We start from the raw sequence: 18,275 nt of genomic DNA, 5'->3' as shown, positions 1-18,275 counted from the left end.
TATGTGCCATCCTTGTCTGGAAGAAAATCCACCTAGATCAGCCTATGAATCCTTCGCAGGTTAAAGTCTCTTCCCTCCTCCATCCGTCTAGCCATTTTTTACTTATTTTATTAGAGTTAGAAAGTTCTGGAGCCGCATTATTTTAGACTCTGTCCCCTCGTTTGCTATCTCTTTTGGCCCAACAAGTACCAACTCCACCACAACAGAGATCTCACCTGCTGTGCGCTAGGCTCTGTGTTCCCACCGCCTGGAAAGGAACTTGGCACACAGCATGGTCAAGAAGTAATTTGTGCAATGACTCATGGGGAATTTCCAAGCAAAAATGATTGATTTAGAGAGATAGTATTATGGATTAATATATAAATTATTTAACAAGTAACCACCCTTTAGTGGAAATATAAAAATGCTAAGTATATAATATCTCTCTATCCTGTTTAACGGCTTAGCATGATGAATTCATCATTTGAAATATATTTAATACCAACTTTCACCCAGCAAATCCCAAGGATAAGTAATGAGATTTGTTTTACAGTGGTGCCAGGTTTGCAAGGGATGTTTTGTTGGACTCCTTGTAGAAGCAGGACGATAAGTGCTTCCGGGGATAGCTGGATACATGACTAAACAGCCGAGGACCAAAGTAAAACCGCTAGGAAAGCTTGCTTCAAAAATGTAAAAACCTTCTCAAATGCAGCTTTATTTCTAGTAGATACTTAATGTTAAAGTAATTTTCTGGAGATTCAAGTATGTTTAAAATTCCATTTCTGTTCAGTGTGGTGACTTATGCCTGTAACTCCCACCACTATGGAGACAGAGGCAGGAGAATTTTTGCAAATTCAAGGTCAGCCTGATTCACATAGAGTCCCAGGTCAGTCAGAGCTACCTAATGAGATCCTGTCACTTAGGTCATCAGCTCACAGCCCCCTTAACTCCAGCTCAAGGAATCCTATATCTCAGATATTCTTAAACACCAGTGCTCTCCCTCTCTCCCCCTCCCTCCCACTCCCTCTCCTTCTCTCTCTCTTCATCCCCCCTCTCTCCCCCTCTCTCCATCCCTCCCGCTCCCTCCTCCTCCCTCCCTTCTCCCTCCCTCCCTCCCCATCTCCCCCTCCCCTTCCCTCCCTCTCTCTCTCTCCCTCCTTCCCTTCCTCCCCCTCTCTCTTTGTCTCTCTGCCTCCCTGTCTCTGTGTCTCTCCTTCCCTCCCTCTCCTCTCCCGTACCCTTCTCCCTCTCCCTCCCTCTCTACTTCTCTGTCTTTTGTCTCACTCTGTCTCTGTCTCTCTCCCCCCTTTACACACACACACACACACACACACACAGAGAGAGAGAGAGAGAGAGAGAGAAATTCACACTAAAATAAACTGAACAACAACAAAAGCAATATTATTTCTCGACTGGACATGTAGCTTATGATAATATCCCAATATTTGCTAGGCTGAGGCAAGAGGATCTTAAGTTCAAGGCCAACCTAACTATATAGCAAGATTATGGTAACATTGTTTGTTTTAAAACTGATTTCAGAAAACAACACTGAGTTTTTTAGTGTTTAGTCAAATACACTTATTTACATGAAAATCCTCCTAATTCAACTTCTTTCATTTCTTGCAACTGGCAGGGACAAGCTTCCTCAGGAAGTAACCCTCGGCCATGGTTGGTTTAGCTTTGTAGAGTCATCATTCACAAAAGCACAGGTCAAGATACAAGAAGGTAGATGTTAGCGAGATGCACGGAGAGTTGGTAGGCGCTCCTGGGAGTGCAGGAAGCTTGAGTGGCTTCTGCGCATTGCTATAGATTGGGAAGGAAGGTCTCAGCAAATAAACCATGTCTCCCATGTCTCCCAAGCACCGGAATAGCGATGAGAATACGAAGATTAAAACCGAGAAAAGTTGTACACCTTGCTATCAGGCTTGTGATGGTTAATGACCAAACCACTGAGGACCTGGATGGAGTAGAGTCTTTCAGAATGTTTTATCCTGCTGCTTAGGGTTCAAACTTCATTCTGACACCAAAGACAGTTGTTGAGAAATTCGAGTAGCCCAATAAAGTACCATGATGATGATGATGATGGCACCATATATATATATATATATATATATATATATATATATATGTATATATACATACACACATATACATACATACATACATACATACACAAAAGTGTGGGTAAACTGTTAACGTAGTGGTTATGGGTTGGAAGCTGACACACTGAGCTAGAAGGAAAGCAACTGGGAGAGCATTCAGGAGATGCAGCTGTAAAGCAGACCAGGAGAGGTGGCATCCAGAATGAAGAGGGCTGCAACAGATAAGGAGCACTGTCAAGAGCTGAAGTAGAGAAGAGGCAGGCCAGCAAAGCTTTGATAATGGGAGAACCTAGCAGGGAGAAGGAGGGATGGGGGTTGGAAACTGGCTCTGAAATATGACAGGGTCTCAGTACTCCTGGCTGTCCTGGAACTCTGTATAGACCAGGCTAGCCTCAAACTCACAGAGATCTGCCTGCTTCTGCCTCCCAAGTGTGGGATTAAAGGAGTGTGTCACTATGTCTGGCTATGAAATTAAAAAAAAAAAAAAACCCTTAAAAAAGTTATCTCTATACAAAATGCCATCTTCTGAACAATATGCTGACATTGTAAATGTTAAACTCTCAACAATTATGGATGCCTCAACTGCATCTGCCCCAGAATGAGCCCCATCAACAGCCAGGAAAGACTGAAAGAGTCTGGGGAGCCTTACACCTTACTACTGAACTATTTCCTACTGGTAAGATTGAGAGAAAGGACAAGTTGTTCCTTTCAGCTGTGTACCCTCTGGCGACCCCACCAGGCTCCAATGGCTGGTCCCAACCCAATGCTCACATACTGTAATAAAATAAAACCACACGTCATAAATCTGGTAATGGGAGAGGTAGGGAAGGGGAAAATTCAGAATCTGTATATTGGCAATACATCAGGATGTGTTTAAGTGAAGCCCATAGATTTGTAAAAGAATTATACCGTATTAATAATTTTATAAGAGCTCTAAGAAATAGGTGCACTTACACACAAGCATCCTCATATTAAAATGCTTGTGGGGCTGGTGAGATGGCTCAACAGGTAAGAGTACCCGACTGCTCTTCTGAAGGTCCTGAGTTCAAATCCCGGCAACCACATGGTGGCTCACAACCATCGGTAATGAGCTCTGACTCCCTCTTCTGGTGTGTCTGAAGACAGCTACAGTGTACTTACATATAATAAAGAAATAAATAAATCTTTAAAATGCTTGTGATTGTGCCTAGCACCTGGGGAAGCCCTGGCTGAGGCCTAATTGATTGCGGGTGTGTTTTTTAAAAGATGAGACTAATACACATACCTAAGAATATGACAAAGAAGACAGGGAAGATCTTCTATATTCAGTTTGACTTAGTCCATGAAGAATGAGTTAGGTGCTAAAGGATTCAACCTGTGAAGTTCTGTTGAGCAACTCCAGTACTTTCCATGGGAAAGGCTGTTGGCAGCCATCCTCTCTACCACAAAGAGCCAGGAGCTTACCTCAAAGTTGTGTGTGGAAGTAAGCACACCATTGTATTTCCATGTCACTGGTATTTGGGGGAACTGAAGGAATCTGGAAGAAACTGAAGGACTCTGTGGTGGTTTGAATAGGAATGTCCCCCATAGTCTCTGTGGTGGTTTGAATACTCTTGACCCAGTGAGTGGCAATGCTAGGAGGTGTGGCCTTGTTGGAGAAAGTCTGTCACTGTTGGGGTGAGCTTTGAGACTCTCCTCCTTGATGCCTAGGAATTGTTCTTCTCCCGTTTACCTTTGGAACAAGATATAGAGCTCTCAGCTATTCTGGCGCCATGTCTGCCTGGATACTGCCATGCTTCCTGAGTTGATGATAATGGACTGAACCTTTGAACCTGTAAGCCAGCCCCAATTAAATTGTGTCCTTTATAAGAGTTGCCTTGGTCATGGTGTCTCTTCACAGCAATGGAAACCCTAACTAAACCAGTCTCATTGATTTGAATGCTTGGTCACCAGGGAGTGACACTATTAGGAGGTGTGGTCTTGTTGAAGGAGGTGTGTCACTGGGAGTGGGCTTTGAGGTTTCAAATGCTAAAGCCAGGCCCAGTCTCTTTCTTCCTGCTGCTTGCTGATCCAGATGCAGAACTCTAGAATCCTTCTCCAGCACCTTGTCTGACTCCATGCTACCATGCTTCCTGCTGTGACAATAATGGTCTAAACTTCTGAACCTGTAAGCTAGCCCCAATTAAATATTTCCCTTATAAGAGTTGCCATGGTCATGGTGTCTCTTCTTGATTTGTCTCTAGAACTTTGATTAAGACAGGATCTCAAGCTGTCTTAATCAGCTTGAGATTTCTTTGCTACCATTAGATGTTCCTCTAATCATTAGATTCGTCATTTATCTAGTCATTAATCATTCATTTGAGTCTAATGTATGTCTACATGTCTTAGGAATTTTTTAGCGGACAGTGAAATAGAAGAATATACTTTGGCTTCCAATGTCTATTCTCCAGTTGTTCCTGAATTATCTAATCTTTCTGAATGTCCGTTTGCTCATATGTCAATGTGATTAGTCAAATCTTGATCAGGGTTGAAGAGATGAGCCTTTGGCAAGAGGACTTTCTGCTTCTTCAAAGGACCAGAGTTTGGTTTTCAGCACTCATGTCAGGAGGCTCACAGCTGCCTGTAACTACAGCTCTGGAGAATCTGATGACCTCTTCTGTACTTCAAAGGTTCCTTTATGTACATATTTATACACATAAACACACACACAATATTAATAATAGTAATTTAAAATCCTGATCAAATATTTAGTTTATAATAGCTTAATTTATTAAATACTTAGACCATTTTGTTGATCTGTTATGGGGTCCTCTTAGATCTAACACAACTCAAATACCAGGTTAATGCAGATGACAAAAAGTTACATTAGTCAGGCACTGTGATCAATCGGAGCTACAGAACAGACTTGGGAGCTAAACTATGATTGTGAGCCAGAATTTTACAGAATATTTAAGCTTGAAAGCCACAAATATCTGAGCCAAGATTTTTCTACCAAGTTTTCTAACAATCAGGTTTTATGAATAAGGACTTTCCTTATGTGGTTGATCTGTGTCAACTGATATGGGATGTAGGCTTTACGGTTCAATCAATGAAAACCGTTCATTCTTTTATAGTTAGGAACAGTCATTACGTTTTGGGACAAAATGGCATTATTTAGGACAACTTTCTATTGCTTGTTCCCAACAGATCAATAAATATTTTCCAAACACACTATTAGTTCCCTACTGCTGATATAACAAGTTATCACAAACTTAACCACTTTAAGATAAAGATATCTTGCAGTTCTGGAAGTCCAAAGTTGAGAATGAGTCCGTATTGCTTATCCTGTTGCTATGACAAAATACCCTGGCCGAAACAACTCAAAGAAGGTAGGGTTTATGTTGTCTTACAATTTGAGGTGCAGTCCATCATGGCTAAGAAACCAAGGCAGCAGGACTTGGAAGAAGCTGATCAAAACATGTTCACAGTCAAGAGATGAGAGCAATGAGTGCTGATGCCCAGCTCAGGTCCCCTTTATATGCAATCCAGAACCCAAGCCTAGGGAATGGTGCCACCCACTTTTATTAAAGTGTGTCTTGCCACCATGGTCAAACCAATAAAGATAATCTGTCAGAGTAGGCAAGCTATGCTTATCTCCCAGGTGACTCTAAGATTTCATTAAATTGACGATTGAGATTAATCATCAAAGTCTTGCTAGTCTAAAATCAACATGGTAGCCACTCTGAGCTTTCTTTCAGATATTTTCCTAGCTTGCCCACAACAAGCGGTCATATGCTATGGACCCATTCCTCATGTCTTCCCTGACTTCTTGCACTTCTGCATGAGGATTCTTATAGTTGCATTATGACTATTACACAATTCTAAACAATTCTCCCACATCAATATCACTAACGTAATTGTACCTGCAAACCCCATTTATCCTCTTAAGATAAGAATACAAGTCACAAGAATATTAATCTTGTTTCTGCAGAGAAACAATCAATTAGATAAGATTCTATATAAGCCAGGCATGGACTTGCATGACAGTAATTCTCTTTCTGGAGAGATGGAGACAGGCAGGTTCTTGGGACTCGATGGACAACCAGTCTAGACAGTGAGACTGAGACTAGTAAGAGATCCTGTCTCAAAAAAAAAATGTAGACAGTGTCTGGTTAACATCTGATGTGGTTCTCTGGCCTCTACATGCGTGTACACAGATGTACACACACTTAATCACATACACATATGTACAAGTACAGATTTGCATGTTCATGCATCTACATCCACATATGTACATATGTATGAGCCTCTATCTGTGATATAGATGTTCTTATATAAATGTATGTACAAATATACACACACATATGTAGAGGAAGAATAAGGTAATATCTAATCTTATTATGATGTCTAGACGCCCAATATCTGCCATACAGCTAGTGTGCTGATTAGTTTTTGTCAACAAGAGAAACCAGAATCATCTTAAAAGAGGGAACCTCACATGAAGAAGTACCTCCATCAGATTGGCCTGTGGGCATGTCTGTGGAGCATTTTCTTGATTAGTAGTTGGTGCTGGGGCACAGCCCACTATGCCCATTGCCACTATGGAGCAAGTGATCCTGTCTTGTGAAGGAATGCAGGTGAGTAAGGCACAGGGAATACCGCAGCAAACAGTGTCCTATGACCTCTGCTTCAGTTCCTGTCCCCCAGTAACAGGTTATAAACCACATAACAGGTTATAAACCATCCTTTCCAAAGCTGGTTTTTATCACAGTGGTAGAGAAACAAACCAAGATATTAAATTATATCTCTCCTGAGATGTGCATTTAACTCCAATACAGACACTTAATTTTCATGGATTTCATTGTTTGGAATATGACATCAACGAAGAAAGATCTATAGAGTTTACTTAAAATTAGTACTTTACTTAGCACTGTTCCAGTCTTTTAAAAACCATTCTTATTATTGCTAAGGTGTAGTCGTGCTCCGAGCTTCTAGTGCATTCCTCCACTGTGTATTGATTTATAACACATTTGAGGAGAATTACCGTCACTGCTGTGAAGTGCTGTGCTCCGCTCGCTCAACATGCAAACACTTCAAATTACAGTACTTTAAGATGTCAACGACCGAAGAGAACATTCTAAAAATAAAGTGATTTTTAAGCATTTTGTAAAATGACTAACTCCCCCTTTCCCAGGGAACATATATATATATTCTGCACCTCCTCAGGCATTGCTTAGAAGACTGTAGGAAACAGAGCTGGTCTTAGAGGAGAGCAGTGTTTGCTTTCGTTGAGTCAAACTGGCTTTTCAAACAAGCAGAGGCTAGCTAGACACAAAAAACAAAGCAATGCTCATTTCATTTACCTTGAGACATCTCATTTGCATTAACGTCAATCCAATGCTGCTCTGGTATCTGTAGACATCCCTCATGCTGAGTCACCTTCTCACAGCTGAAGGAAGTGTTCGGAGAACTGCTACCACACAGTTTAAAAAATAAAATAAAATAAAATAAAATAAAATAAAATAAAATAAATGTGCTATCTCATTGTTCCAACCACAGACCTCAGCCTTAAAACTAATTTACTACTTCTTTTTTCAGTCAGAGCTTTGCAACTCTGAGCTGTCTATGTGTGTAGCATGAAGTTCTCTGTTATTTTAGAGGCTTCTGAAGGCTAGAAGATTGGATAAAAATAGTTCCTTTTCTGGAGGGCCTATGAAAATATTGATCAAGGCAAGTCAAGATTATTGAAAAGCCTAACTGTGGTGGTGTGTGTGTGTGTGTGTGTGTGTGTGTGTGTGTGTGTGTGTGAAAGAGAGAGACAGAGAGAGACAGAGAGACAGAGGAAGAAGAAGGAAGAAAGAGGGAGGGAGGGGGAGGTAGAGAGAAGGAGGGGGAGACAGAGGAAGAGAGAGGGAGGGAGAGAAGTAGAGAGAAAGGGGGAGACATAGAAAGAGGGAGGAAGATAGGAAGGGAGAAAGGGAGAAAGAAGGAGGGAGACGGAGTGAGGGAGAGTGATTGAAAGTCAGAGGACAACTTGTGGAAGTTGGTTCTTTCCTTCTACCATGTAGGTTCCAGGGACCCAACTCAGGTGAACAGGTTTTATAGGAAATGCCAGTCTGGGGAGGTATTTCTATCATTCTGGTTACATTTTCTCTCCACCTTTTAAAAGCCAATTCTCGGGCTGGAGAGATGGCTCAGTGGTTAAGAGCACTGACTGCTCTTCCGAAGGTTCTGAGTTCAAATTCCAGCAACTACATGGTGGCTCACAACCATCCGTAGTGAGATCTGATGCCCTCTTCTGGTGTATCTGAAGACAGCTACAGACCATCTAGAGACTGCCATATCCAGGGATCCATCCCATAATTAGCCTCCAAACGATGACACCATTGCATACACTAGCAAGCGTTTGCTGCAAGGACCGTGATATAGCTGTCTCTTGTGAGACTAGGCTGGGGCCTAGCAAACACAGAAGTGGATGCTCACAGTCAGCTATTGGATGGATCACAGGGCCCCCAATGGAGGAGCTAGAGAAAGTATCCAAGGAGCTAAAGAGATCTGCAACCCTATAGGTGCAACAACAATATGAACTAAGCAGTACCCCGGAGCTCTTGACTCTAGCTGCATATATATCAAAAGATGGCCTAGTCGGCCATCACTGGAAAGAGAGGCCCATTGGACACGCAAACTTTATATGCCTCAGTACAGGGGAACGCCAGGGCCAAAAAAAAAAAAAAAAATGGGAATGGGTGGGTAGGGAAGTGGGGGGGGAGGGTATGGGGGACTTTTGGGATAGCATTGGAAATGTAATTGAGGAAAATAAGTAATAAAAATATTAAAGAAAAAAAATTCTCCTATTCATTCCACTCAGGCTAAAATTTCAAGATCATTTGCCTGAGCCTCCCAAGCGCTAGAATTAAAGGGACATGTCACTAACGCTGACTGAGTTGAACCTTTTTGATTACACTTTTTAAATCTATTTAAATTTTGTTTTTCAGCATCCTTAGAAAGAGATATTCACATCAGAACCGAGGGCAATATCTGGGTTCTGCTGAACTCATTTGAACATAAATGCTATAACAGGATTAGAACGAGCCAGAACCGGTCCAACACTGGCTACCACCTAGTCTCTATGTCTAGGTTCCAAGTCACATTGACTGGAAAATGGCTTTACTCTATCCCTGGGCTACTCCCAGAGCCTCCATCACCTCCTTAGGTTTGAGTGTTCTTCATATTGGTGATGGTGGCTCTTAGGCAAGGACTGAAGCATCCATTTGGTCCCAGGCTTGTACAAATAAGAGGCATAAACCATGATCTTAGTAAGACGTGAAGATCCCAGAGTCCTCAACTGGAGTACAGCCTGGATTACTCTTGTGTGTAGCTTTGGATACTCTGCCTAAGCTCTGGGAATGGGCCCTGCTGTCAGCGCCCACCAAGCTTCCTTTGAATCCATGAATAGAAGACACACACACGTGTTACTCATTTTCAGTTTGCCTTTTTAGCACAATTGCTGGGTGCTACTATCTCCTGCCTGGAAAAGTGTACCCTTATCAATATTATTATCTCCTAACCTCCCACCTGCCCTAAACTTTCCTGGCTCAGATTCATCTAATCCCTGCTAAACATTTCCAACCTCCTGCCTGTAGGAGAGGCCATAGGCACCCCCTCCTCCTGAGATCTCACATGGCTGCTTGGTTTAGCTCTCTCTGAAGCCTGATGAACTCTCCTCTCCCAGCTCACATCTGTTTTCCTCCAGGGACCCAGAATTCCCACCTATTCCTCCCACCCAGCATTTGGCCCATGGCTTGTTTACTGAGATCAAGAACCAATTGATGAACAGGACCTTAGCATCAGAACCTGCCCCTACAGATTAGTTACTGGATATAAAAGGTTAAAGGTCACTCTGAACCAAACAGGACTTTCATAGTTCTGTCTGGACTCAGGACAACTCAAAAGTTTTTCAGGGAATTTTCACCTGCAGTGGGTTACAGGTCAGGTTTGTTTCCATTTTAAGTCTCATACAACCAACCACTTTCCATTAAACATAGGTTAGAGTGTTAAACCATGTGGCCTCTCTGATTACTTTATCTAGGGATGGACTTTGTCTTTATTTTTTCTTTCAATAACTGTTTATTAAGTTCTTCTGATGGGGTGGGTGTATCAAGTGTTCATCAAGTGAGGATGAACACTTCTGTGTTCATGGAGGAAGGAGGGGCTCGGGGCTCATAGATGAGAGCAAGTGTGAGCTGAGTCCCTCCTGTGCTGATTACTGCAGTGCTGTGTGACCACTTTTCAACCTCACAGAAACCCTGCAGGGGAGATTTTTTTTTTAATTGTCCCCACTTTACAGATAAGAATCTGGAATTCAAAGGACAATAAAACTTACTTCAGGACTGCAGATATTCTAAGTGGCAGAGGTAAGGATTCAACCCTAATTTGCCCAAATCTAAACTTGGGTATATAACAAAAGACATCTCTCTTAGGCTGGGCCAATAGGAGTAAACCACCAACCTCTTGACTGGTCTAGGGTTAAGTGATAACAAGTCACTTAAAGAATTCCCTGGAAAAATTTTAAAGTGAAGGGAGAAATGTGACGTCTTCTAGAAGCTGCTAGAATCTTCTGGAATGCTAGAAGATCAAGCTTGCTAGCAGATGGGAGAGCCCATCTGTTCCAGGAGACAATGAGGCCAAGCAAAACTAGAAAAATGTGAGTCAGGATGAGAGACACATCTCTGCAGATGCTGAGTCCCAGATAGAATTTTCAAACCCTTTGGAAAGAGAGAGGGAGGGCTGGAGAGAGGGCTCAATGGTTAAGAGCACTGGCTGCTCTTCCAGAGGACCCAGGTTCAATTCCTAGCACACAAAACAGTCTGTAATTCCAGTTCCAGGGGATCCAACACCCTCACACATACGTGCAGACAAAACACCAATGTATATAAAATAAAAATAAAACTTTAATTTTTTTTTAAAGAAAAAGAAGAATTTCCAAGATCTACAACCTTTCTGGTCCACAGAAGTCTTCCCTCAATTCTGCCTCTCCAATATACATATAATAGTATTCAGTGGTGCTACAGATATGAAAATAACTGAGTTGAAACTTCTATGTCCCTTCTGCTAATCCTCTTCTTGCTGCTCAATGGAGGAAGGAAAGAGATGTCAACCCAATTTACTACCGGATGATGTCATTTTTAGCTAATGGCCATGGTAATGACAAGAGTATCAGTATTTCCATAAGATTTCCTTTGATAGAATCATGAGCCGTAACCTCTGTGACTGGATCTTCATCCCTCTAGGTGTGAAAAGGAAAGATTCATTGCTCTGAGGTTGAAGATGTGCTCGGTGATTCAGGAAAGTAGATGTTAGATGCTGTGATAGACAGATAGATAGATAGATAGATAGATAGATAGATAGATAGATATACAATGAGAGATTCTGAGAACAGGAATGACATGTTATTTGTGCAAATTTTGAGAGAGTCTTACTCAAGACAAAACATTTTATAGGAAGTACTCTGTTATTAGAAAGAATGTGATCCTTTTTGATCTGGCTGCATGGTTCTAGTTGAGTATGTATGGTGTTTTCCTTAGGTTATACAAGGAAATGGGGCTTCCCAAATGAACCACGCTACAGAGGTAGCTCATGAGTCTAATCATGTTTTTCTTTTCTTTTCTTTTTCCTTTCCTTTCCTTTCCTTTTCCTTTTCCTTCCCTCCCTTCCTTTTCTTCTTCTTCTTCTTCTTCTTCTTCTTCTTCTTCTTCTTCTTCTTCTTCTTCTTCTTCTTCTTCTTCTTCTTCTTCTTCTTCTCCTCCTCCTCCTCCTCCTCCTCCTCCTCCTCCTCCTCCTCCTCCTTCTTCTTCCTTTTCTTCTTCCTCTTCCTCTTTTTCTCCTCCTCCTCCTTCCTCTTCCTCCTTCCTTTCTCCCCGCCCCTCCCTCTTCCTCCTCCTCTTCTCCCTCCACCTCTCCCCTTTCTTTTCCTTCTCTTCTTCCTCCTCCTCCTTCTCTTCTCCTTCTCCTTCTCCTCCTCCTTCTCCTCCTCCTCCTTTTTCTTCCTTTTCTTCTTCCTCTTCCTCTTTTTCTCCTCCTCCTCCTTCCTCTTCCTCCTTCCTTTCTCCCCGCCCCTCCCTCTTCCTCCTCCTCTTCTCCCTCCACCTCTCCCCCTTCTCTTCCTTCTCTTCTTCTTCTTCCTCCTCCTCCTCCTTTGCCTTCCACATCCTGACATGCTTTGTGGACCTGATACATTTTCCTTCAAACCTCTGGGGACTCTTTCTTCTAATGTTCATTCTTGAGCCATTCATGTATTCGTATCTATATTTAATGAATGCCCACCATGTGGCAATTGTCACAGGGCTAGCTGAATCTAAGGCAGAAGTGAAAGCACATAGCTGCACAGTCCAGTTTCATGTAGCAGAGCCCTGATGTTTTGGGGCTATACATTTTTCCTCAGCACTAAGGTGTTTGCTGCCCTCTTCTTCCTCCAATCTCTTATAGGCACACAGGGGGCACAGTTCAGCCTCCCAACCAGAAGTACAAACTCCTTATCTCTCTATCTACAAGACAAGAAGTTGCCCCCACCACAACATATGATGCTCTTCTCTTCAGTACAGCATATTAGCTTATCCAGGGAAAATAAAGACTCCAAATGACCTGACTTCTTCTAGGGTAAGTATAGAAACTGGGAAAATTTCCATATACCTGATCTTATAAAATAGTTTCTACTGACCTACTAAAGATGGCATTAGAAGAACAATATCGTTAAGTTGAGACTTGATGTATAGAATGTAGCCTTGCTATTGACTACTAAAATTATAATTCCATACAATTTACTTGACCACTTAATGTAAAATAGAATTTTGTTCCTTTGTATAAATAGAGTCAAAAGTGATTAACCTTTTTTTTTTCTTGAAACAATCTCACTCTTTCGCCCGGGTTGGGCTGGACTCCCTATGTAGCTCAATATGGCCTCAAATTCACAGTGATCCTGCTTCAGCCCCTTGAGTTTTAGAATTATAAGCCTGGGGCATCAAGCTTGGTTCACATCTCACACTGAAACTACCCCATTACACATATTGCTCTTTACTTCAATTTATTAGCATTCTAAAATACCACCTGTTATAATGGTAGATTGTAGATTTTTATTCGTGGCTAAATTCACAGCAAAAAACTTCAATTGTATTTTCTTTTGTGGTTTTATTTTTAATGCATGTGGTATGTGTGTGTGTGTGTATGTGTTTATATATGCATACACACATGTCTCTGTGTGTGTGTGTGTGTGTGTGTGTGTGTGTGTGTGTGTGTGTAGGCCAAATGTAAGATGTCTTCTTCAATCACTTTCCTTGTTATTTTTTGAAATACTAACGCTGGGACTACTGATTTGGCTAGGTTGTCTGGTCAGTTAACTCCAAGGACCCCCCTGGCTCTGCCTCCCTAGCGCTGAGCTTACAGCCATGCCCAGCTGTGCCCAGCTTTTATGTGGATCTGGGGATCCAAATGCATAGCTTCAGGCTTGCATGGCAAAGACAGACCAACCATGTTGTCTCCTTAGTGTAAATGGTGTTTTCTACTGTAGTATGAGTTGCATAGTATTGCAACATTGAGATCAAATTAAAAGCATGTTTTGTTATAAAAGTAGCATGTATTTATGTAAATGTTGTTGTCAGTAGCCAAGCTGGAAGGGAAAATCTGAGCCCTTTGACATCAGACACGGCGCAACAAGATTTGCAGTTTGTCCTGGAGTTTTGATCTTACTTTGGTTCTCTATTTCCTCCTTTGCAATGTCAATGTACACGCTGAGCCAATGTACGTTGGCTGTATGTGATCTGATTTTTGATTTTACAGGAGAGTGGCTTGAGTCTTAGAAGATACTTTGACTTCTGACCCACCCACCCACCCTTCCTTCCTTCTTTCCTTCCTTCCTTCCTTCCTTCCTTCCTTCCTTCCTTCCTTCCTTCCTTCCTTTTTTTATGAGCCAAGATTCTCTATGGAGAAACCTACTCACTTTGTAGAACAGGCTAGCCTTGAACTCAGAGATCTACTTGTCTCTGCCTCCAGAGCTCTTAGATTAAAGGCATCTGTCACCATGCCTGGCTGAGTTTAGACTTTTAGACTGTATTGAGGATAAAAGACAGCGGGGGCTTTTGAAGTAGGACTAAATGCACTTTGTAGTATAATGTGGCCATGAGCCTCTGGGGAAATGAGTGATATGTTGTAGATTGAATGAGAGTCACGTCACATGTTTGAATACTTGGTTCTTAGTTGGTGACATTGTTTGGGAAGGAATAGGAGGTGTGGCCTTGTTGGAGGAGATGTAACATTGGGGGTGGGCTTGGACTTCAGAAGGCTGGTGCCATTCCCATTGAGTCCTCTGCCTCCCACTTGTGGATCAAGATGTGAGCTCCAGTCACCTGTCTCTGTTCCCTCACTCTGTCAGGATAAACTCTAACCCTCTTTTCGGAACCATGGTCAAATTAAGCTTCTCTCTCTCTCTCTCTCTCTCTCTCTCTCTCTCTCTCTCTTTCTCTCTCTCTCATTCTATTGTTTTATCACAGCAATAGAAGGTAACTAAGATAAATCATCCTTTTATTCTCATTTAAACTCTACTCCCCACATAGATGTTGTGGCTAACACCCATAATCCTAGCACTGAAGCAGCCATGAGCTTCGCCAGCACAGGCTATATAGTGAGTTCCAGGCCTGTCCTGGGTACACAGAGAGATCCCATCTCAAACAAGAGAACAAGCGAGCAAACTCAACAAAAAGTCTACTTTTCAGAAGCCAACAGCATCTCTCTGTCATTTTGTCATGTTTAATCCTCTGCAGAATTCGCCCCCTCGCACATAATCTTATAGCCAGCTTTCCCCACCTCTCACTCTGCTCCTGCCACGTAGCTCTTTCACAACATAAATTTCCTATATTAAATGGTTTCCCTGCTGAAATACCATTAGAGTGATTTTAGATTTTTGCTGTGACAAGCTGCCATAATAAATTACTTTGTAATATAAGCTCTTTCATGCTTGCTTGTGTGATGAATCTGTGTATTTCTAGAAATGGAATTTCTAGGTCAAAGAAACAGATGTGTTTGAAATTTAGATAAATACTACAAAAATGCCATCCAAAGAGTTTATGCTAACTTGAATTTTTACCAGCAATATATATCTGAGAGGGTCTATTCTTAACCTTTGCCGATCTGTTAGTAAGATATAGTATACTATTACTGTTTTAATACACATTTCTCTAATCCTGGTTGAGATCTAGTATTTTATCATTTATGCATAAACTGTTTTTATTTCTTTTTCTCTGAACTATATTTTTACATATATATATATATATATATATATATATATATATATATATACATATATATATATATATAGCAGATCACGTCCAAGGAATAATATACATGTTTTTTAATTTCATACCAGCTTCAGGAGTTTTTAAAGCATGCCATTGGATTTAGAATTAGGTTGGCAGCAAGGTCATATATAATGGATTTTTCATAGGAGAAAATATACTCTGTTAACATTGGTCCCCAGGGAGTCTTCTCTTTCCCACAATGCAAAGCTGTAGTCTACTTGCCTCTTCACTGTTCTTAATATCCAGGAACTGCAGTCCCAGATTCACATTCTTTTAAAATTTACCACCTCTCCAAAAAAAATACTATATAACAATATGGTTTTATCGTAGCCTTGAGACTCAAAAATATGAGAATTATAGAGAACGGATTGGCCGAATCCCAAAGACACACAGCAGCTTGTGAGAGGTTACATAAGAAACAAGACTCGAAATGTGTTGCCACGTGTGTCAAACGAAGAAGCTCGGGTTGGTCTAGATATTGAGCACAACTGAGAAAGAAACAGCCAAGGGTAAAATCTCCAGGAGTGGGGGTGGGGTGGGGGATCCGGAAGGCTGGAGCGCCGCGTGAGGTTCAAAAGAAGGTCCTATTTAAGGTTTCTTTAAAACCACGATGAATACATCTCCAACGTGGTGAAGTCTCCGCGTGTGACAAACCACCAGTTTCGGTTTTCGTGTGTGTTGGTGGTGACAGGTTTTGTAGCGAACTTCGAGGAGCCTGACTCAAACTAGCTGTGGCTATAAAAAGAATTGGCTGGATTATGTAAAAGGAAGTGAGGGGATTAACCATGTTCAAGCACCAGTGACTAGGGCTGGCTCCTTGGAGCTCTCTTCCAACTCTCACCTGCTGTTTTCTGAGTGTCAGCTTGTTTCCTTCTCAGCGGAAAACTACATGATAGCGTTAAGACTTTGCTATGAAGCAACAAACAGATGTTAGGTGATGTTTTAAATACTTTGAACGTGCAGTTGAAAAAAAAAATGCCATCGTCTGTAATCTTTCTTTTATTTGATACAATTTTATTACTAAGTTTATTTCCAGAGAATTAGAACTCTGTTGCCTTTACTTATACCAGGGATTCCTTCGCTTTTGCCCTCTACACCTGGGAGATTTTAACGGAACTCTGGATGTATAGTTATATAAAATAGGAAGACAAATCAAACACTGCTGATAATAAATCATAAAGAGATTGACTCTGAAGCAGTTCTTTGCTAGCTGTGGTGCACGCCTCTAATCTCAACACTTGAGAGGCAAGAGGCAGGCCTGAGTTTGAGGCTAGCCTGGTCTACAGAGTGAGTTTCAGGACAGCCAGGGCTACACAGAGAAACCCTGTCTCTAAAAACAACAAACTCCATTCTTTGGTATGTAAGCAATTTTCCCTGTTCCTTAGAGATGAAAGAAAGTTTCCATTCTAATGACCTGGCAGCCTTTGCCTAACAGAATACCATCCAAATGCGGTCAGTTGACATGTGCTGGGGAAGATGGTTACTGTCTCCATCACTAGACCATTCTATGCCCATAAGCACGGAACACTTGGTAGGTATGGCAACTGATATAACTCAGGTATCCTGAACCTGGGCTAAGCTGCTTTGAGCAACACTCATCAGCACTGTGTAGTAGAGGAATGAACAGGGCACAGCTTGTGTGTTGAAATTCATAACACTTGATTTTGCAGTAATATTTGGTCACGGCGTGTTTGGAAACCTTTGACTCTTACCAAATTATTCCCAATTATTAGTCACGTGATCCCACGTGGAGTCGAGCTCTTTGGCTCAGGAAACTCACACTGAAATGACTTTCTTGATGGGTTTTTAGCTCCTTTCCAAGCGGGAGCACAGTAGTAAATTCCAGGATATGTAGAATTTTTCCTATCAAAACAAAATAAAACAAAACCAATGTCTACCTATATCTATGAACTCAACCAATATTCATGATCAAAGTCCAATTTTCTTTAGGAAAATATACGTGTTAGGGTGAAAGAACTCTTCTAAGCAGGATATCCTGAATTATCATTAAAGGAAAAGACAGTGCTAAACAGCTCAAAACCCGCCATTGGTTTGTTCCTCTCTCAAACATACATATGCCATCTTCTGTGTGACAGGAAGCCTTTGCTAGGTGCTTAAGATAGATATACATAGAGCAATACATGCATACATACATACATACATACATACATGTAAAGATTCATATTTGTATACATATTCACATGAATACATGTGGTAAATATTTAAGTTTCATTTGGACATAATTTCACAGTATCCATACAAAAAGCTATCAAATATCCTTCATATCTTCTTTTTTTTCTTCTCAAGTTCTAAAAGTTTTACTGTCACTCTCTATTGGAGAATTTCAGAGATGATATTCTTTATGCCTAACATACCACGGTATATTTTCATAAAAACGGGGACCTTTTCAAATTATCTGCAATACAATAGAACATATTGGGAAATAAACATCAATTCAAAATACATTGTTTAACCTATAGATTATGCTTGGACTTTACACATTGTCCCAATGACGCTTGTGTTAGCAAGACAAAACCCAGGCTCAATGTCACATTTGATTTGTATTTAGCTAACTCCCCAGATTTTGTCTTTCAGAACAGTCACATTTGGGGGTGGGGGAAAGAGCAGGAGTACAGGGTATAAATTTTGTCCCTTAATTTGGTTGCCAGACATTTCTTCCTGCATAGATTTGGGATCTGGCTTTTGGCAGGAGCACCACGGAAGTGCTGTCGTCTTCTTGGGGCTCACAACGCCAATCTATCCTGTGTTTCTATTTTTAATGTGTTTAGCATCTAAGATAGGTGGCAGGCATAGAGAATAACAACCAGGATGTAGTCTGTTAAGGGATGCATGCATGAGTGTCTGACTTCTTTGATTTCTTCCTTGTATT

The sequence above is a fragment of the Mus musculus genome, chromosome 10 (genome assembly GCF_000001635.26).
Source record: "Mus musculus strain C57BL/6J chromosome 10, GRCm38.p6 C57BL/6J".
Taxonomy (NCBI): domain Eukaryota; kingdom Metazoa; phylum Chordata; class Mammalia; order Rodentia; family Muridae; genus Mus; species Mus musculus.
This window is presented reverse-complemented; position numbering follows the sequence as displayed.